Source organism: Cryptomeria japonica, chromosome 3 (genome assembly GCF_030272615.1).
Source record: "Cryptomeria japonica chromosome 3, Sugi_1.0, whole genome shotgun sequence".
Taxonomy (NCBI): Eukaryota; Viridiplantae; Streptophyta; class Pinopsida; order Cupressales; family Cupressaceae; genus Cryptomeria; species Cryptomeria japonica.
The window spans coordinates 311034669-311040668 of NC_081407.1; the positions used below are offsets into that span (position 1 = coordinate 311034669).

The window sequence follows — 6000 nt, forward strand, 5'->3', positions numbered from 1 at the left end:
AGAATTTAACAATGAATATAAAAATGATTGCATAGCTTAGAGTTACAATCCAGCCCTTTTTTATTATATCTATACATATTAGAAAAAAATAGAATTGTAAAACAATGAATTAACAATGATTAGTTTTAAACTTACATACAAAACAAAAATTTAAAACTTACCATTACAAGTAAAAGTAAGTTTCTAACTTTATATCCTTAAAATTAGAAAAATATTCAAGATATTCTTATATTCTAAGAGTTAAAAACATTCTTAAAAGAAATATTGTTCCATGGCATTTTGGGGACGAGGGCAGGGGTGGTGGAACGGTAGGGGACACGTTCGAGGATGGCAGTCCAAGGGTCATTTTTTGGCGATGTCAGGGGGCATAGATACTCAAATTTCTACAAATTAAAAATGGTAGTATAACAACAGCAATATAAAATGTCAGATAAAATGATGCTGGAAAATGTCTGCAGAAGCCTGCATGCCAATCAAATTTCCAAAAACAAATTTGTCTCCACTTCTCACACAATACCACATTGTACCGGACTATGGCCAATGCACCTTTAATCTCTTTGACAATGGACAATAATAACCAACTCTAATACCGTATCAAAATTTTCAAATGTGAGACTCTTGAGTTTAAAATTTGAACAATTAAATCAGAAATTCAAATTAGTGTTGTTAGTGCAAACTGTTATATACTATATAGCTTATATCATTAACTCTGAATCTGAATCGTGATATATTTATTGTTGTTATACTGCTGTAATGATATATTAATTGCTGCTGTTACAATGCTGTCATGTTACACTTCTGTTATAGACAGAATCTTTTTTTTAATGTTATAAACAATTTGTTTTTCTAAATCCTTATAAAATAATTCCTTCCATTGGGGACGTCTGGCCATCCCCCAGGATGGTCAAGGGACATCTAACAATTCAAAAAACTCTTTATGTTTTATTTGTGAGAAGCATTATAAATAAATGGATATTTCTCAAAAAATTATTTTTCTTTACAAAAATAGCATATATTAAAAGTTAAATTGATATATTATATTTCCCACAACAATTGTGTATGGTCAACAAATAATTAAATTGTCATGTATGCACTTATATAATGTCAAAATATATGGTCCAATAAATTTTAAATTGTAAAATAGGACTTCAAATTTAAAAATTGTCCACAAGACCATCAAATTTCAAGCACTTTTGAAAGTGTTTCTTATTTAGGCTTTTTAGTTCTAAAATTGATTAGACCTTGAATTTTCCTATTAAGTGTTTTATTCTTTTCACTCCGCGCTACAATTTGAAAAGAGTCTTTCCATTTTCCATTATAAGGTACGCATATATTTTTTATAACCAATTAGAGGAGGCTTAGCATATCCACAGGGCCTGAATGTGACGATCAACCTTGGAGTCCAGCAAATTTTTGATAGTGGTAATCCAGTAGAAATTGCCCTCCAAACACTAAGACATTTTATTACAAAGTAGTATATATAAACTAGATATATATGGACTGCGACAAACTCATGCCAACTAAATACATATGTCAGAATGATCCTAAATAAATTTAACGGTATGTTCCAAATCTCTCCTATCTTGTGATAGAGTCTTCCTAATATTTTAATTGTATTTTACGACAGAAATTTGGGCCCTTGGTGGACGCAGCCCCTTTTAATTAGTTTAAAAGACACTAAACTTTGAAACAGCCTCTAAAATGGCCTCAAATTAGAATGCTGTGATAAGACAATTGTCACAAAAATATCTAACCTCGATATATATGTAGGGAGAATTTTGGACAGACTGAAAAATCATGTAGATTATATATATATATATGCCGATTATGCTGTCATGTCCCCTCCTTGATCGTTATTTATAACCTAAATAAAGCAATTATTATTATAAATTAATATAATCAACAAATGATTATTTGAAATTATTAATATTTATTTATTAAATATTATTATTAATATTTGTTGATAAATAATATTTTTGAAATATCCTAATAAAGTAAATTAATATTATATTATAAACATTTAGAAAAATTATAAACAAATATAATAATAAATAAATTCAGAAAATATATGTAACAAAAATAATATAAAAAACTGCCTTCATCCTCATCAATAACCTGCAAGCAGCAAAATAAATAAATACTAAGTGGTCTGCAGGTGTCAAAGCTGTTCCCTAAGTTGAAGACAATGATAATTAGTCATGAGTATTAATAATAAATTGGTTAAGTCAGTCATGATAATCACAGCCATCATTATCGACTTAAGGAGAAGACTAAGATTAGTCTTGTTGAGACATCGATAATATTAATGGAGATATTAATACAGAGTGGAAGATCATTCATAACGGAAGAGGAAAAAAAACATAAATTTTCTGGCAGCATCGATCAGATCAGATCAGAACTGTTATTAAGTTACAGGCAGTAACATCCCTGTTCTGGGTGGTATGCATGGGGGATGTGTTTAGTAAGTATGCTTAATATTGAAGCCCATGAAACCCGATAATGTTTATATGCAGCATTTAATAATAATATTAACATTGATTGTAATATGTATACTAGTAATAATTAATTTCATAACAGTGGCAAACCAGATCTGTTATGCGTCAGAATCTGTCTGCCCTTTTACCAGCCATTGAATATATTAACAACTAATGTCTTAAGCAGTGGTAATAACAATAATGTATATTATAGGTAATTAGCAAATATATCAATGATGAATTATATTATTTAATTTATTTATTTATTTATGTGTATATATGCAAATCAGATACAGATATATATATATATATATATATATGGTGTAATATCAATAAGGTTATATACATCTATATATACATAATGTCTTAATCAGACAAATAACAGTATTAGATTGTAAATTAGAAAGAGTTCATAAGATAATAAACAGTAAGGAGAATATGTTTATATGTCACTACTGTCTGTGTTTAAGAAGTTGGGTAAGGAGATGTTTTCATGTAGGGGACATTACAATTGGTTTGACACTTGCATTCAGAATTATGAATGTATGATAGATGAACAATTTATTTGTGAATAGTTAATTGATTGAGTAGTGGAATATCACTGTTTGGATTCATGTTAAGGTAGAAATGTCACCTAATATATTTGGCTTGAGTCATAAGTATATTGAAATAGATTGATTATGGTTAAAACATGTCTAAGCCTAGTAGGGAACATTACATATGCCGAGAGGCAAATATGCCATCTTTTGGTTTTTGTGGAGGTGTTATTTTATTATTCCAAAAATATTGAACCCTAGCCACTTCTCTCCAACTATATGAAACTGTTACATTCAAAAGATAGTGGAAAAGTGCCATAATATTTAAAAAGTAACAATCAATAAAATCAAGTAGCGTTGAGAGTTTAGTGGAGGAGTGGGCTTGGCATTGTGAGTATCTGACGATTCTAAATTCCAGGTTCATGCTGTCGTCTTAGATAATGCTGGTACATACTTAAGCAACTCTATTATTATCCATATTTTTGAATCTCTTGTATACTACTGATATTGTTGCAATTGTCAGATTCCCTTCTATTATAAGATATATCTCGGCATAATTTACCTGTATTTTTTAAATATAGATATACTAGTATGTGTGTATCTCTATATGTAGATATATATATACATGTATGATGTATCTATCTATATATGTATAAGAATGTATACATACATGTATACTTATACATATACATACATACGTGTAGCCGGGACACAAAAAAGTTGAGCAGCTAGGTTTTACGTTAAAAAGTTGAATTCAGTGTCAAATGTATTCTTTATTACTATTTAAATAGGTTATGGGCAAATAAAACTAATTTTTGAACATTTTATATGAGGCTAATCAATTGAGAGTGAAAAATAGTCCGCTGAGATATATACTGGTTATATAGCAATATATCATGCTCAGGGAAGGATTGTGGATTAAAGAGTAGGTAACCTGAATGGGGAGACAGGCATGACATGGAAGACTGTGGGAGCTTAACTTTACTAAGGCATTTTAATTTAAATTTTACAAAAGTTTGGTTGCTAACGTCTAGTGGATACAAGAAAAATAATTTATTCAGGCATTAATATACCTCAACTTATATTCTAAAATAAAGAGCATAAATAGAATGGCATTTTCATTACAGTCATCTTTAGTATTGAGAATGTGAATTATGAATAATGAATGGAAAAGTGGATGAATTTGTCTGGACACGGACAAGCTTCATAGCCTAAGAAAGGGTTCATTAAAACCCTCACCTGTACTCAGGTGCGCTGTGCCAGCAATGCCCTTCCACTGTTCCCACATTTAGCAGCACCAACACAACACAACACCTATGGCACCCCAAAGTGACTGAAATTGTGGCCCCTTCTGTGTTGAGTTCTGTAGGAAAAATTCAAAAGAAAATTTGAAATATAAAATTATACACAAATTTAGTTTTAATTTTTAGGAGAAAAATTAGAATTGAAAAATACTCATGAATAGACATTTGTGAAAATAGGCTGGAAAGCGACATTACCTGAAAACGCAAAATTCCTCCAATGCCACTGGTAAAGGCAATGTAGGGTTAATAGCCATCGCTTTACAATGCAAAGGTTGGGATTAAAACAATGCACAGTGAAGCAGGCTGAAAAATGAAATAGAATTCTCCTTCATACTTGTGCATTTTCTTGAGCTCCTTCTCATAACCAATTTCATCAGAAAGGAAAGTCGCTTGGAAAAACTATGTAAATAAGTAAACATGAGGCACAGAACAGGCCGCTTCTTCAAAACCCCCAGGGCAGAATTCATTAAAGCTGCATGTAGAAGATGTCACGCTTTTCATCAATATTAATGGTCCTTACAAGTAACTATGGAAATTTATTTGTGAGAGTAACTGAACGAGCACGTAGCATATTTATGGAGAGACGTGGCATGACGCTAATTGAGAGCATGTTCTCCAAGTGCATTAGTTATCGCGACTCTTTCCTTCGAAAAGAGTTCGAGAATGAATCCACGGTTTTTTAATTTCTATAATATTTTTTTACAAAAAACAGTAGCCGTTGATTAATAGCTTTCTTACGAGGTCCAAATTGTGGCACTACAGGGTGCTTTTTCCAGAATGATGGGGTAAATTACTTTTTCACAATTTAATACAAGGTGCTTTTTTCAGAATGATGGGGTAAATTACTTTTTCACGGGTGAATGAGTTTTAATAATGTTTACAAGATCATTGGTGTATAAGATCATTGGTGTATGGGATCAAGAGCATTTTTTTTCATTGTCTGACTTTTTGTTGTGGATCTTGATCAAGAAGTCTGATTTCTTGTGTAATCTTGTTTTCTCAAATAACTCATTTAGATTCCACACCTACAAATTATCTTCATATTGCTTACGGGATCTTGATCAAGAAGTTTGATGTTTTGTGTAGTCGTGTTTCCTCAAATAACTCATTTAGATCCACACCTACAAATTATCTTCATATTGCTTATAGATATTCTTGTAAGCAACACAGTCAAGCTAAAATGTCATTCAGTTTCCACCACCCCTTCATTGGATACATGTTCTAGTTATCCTTATCCTCATTCTTTGGTTTGCCATATGAATGTGCTCCCGTTTGTTTTGCATTCGACAAATTATTGTGAAAATATGCTCCCATTTGTTTCACATTCAACAGATTATTGCACATTTTTAAGTCTCCAAAACACACGATATGTATTAACAACTAACATATATGTCTTCAAAAAATCTATATAAAAAATATTACTAATATTTTTATAAAATATATATTCTATTTTAATGATTTTAAAAAAAAATAATTTAACTCTACTTATTATAAAATTAATTAAAATTTATTTATGATTATATATATATATTAAAAAAAATTGACTAGAAAAATTAATAATGGTTACGATTCGTATTACATCTGAGATTTGATCTCATGTTTTTATATAATAAGCACTTTAACCTAAAATTGTTCTTTAAGTGGTCATCCTATTTCATCCTTAATATTACAAGGACATGTTTACAA

At 30.3% G+C, this 6000-nt stretch overlaps 1 long non-coding RNA gene across 2 annotated transcripts in view; it reads right to left on the reverse strand.

Annotated features, from left to right (window-relative positions):
- LOC131047973 (uncharacterized) overlaps window positions 1–4953 on the reverse strand; it is a 50847-nt gene extending 45894 nt beyond the window's left edge. For both annotated transcript variants that reach the window (XR_009106342.2, XR_009106341.2), the window contains exons 1-2: window positions 4510–4953; window positions 4250–4373 (exon numbers count right to left, since the gene is read on the reverse strand). This is a non-coding gene — a long non-coding RNA (uncharacterized LOC131047973). The remainder of the gene's footprint in view (window positions 1–4249; window positions 4374–4509) is intronic.
- Between the last annotated feature and the right edge of the window lie 1047 nt (window positions 4954–6000).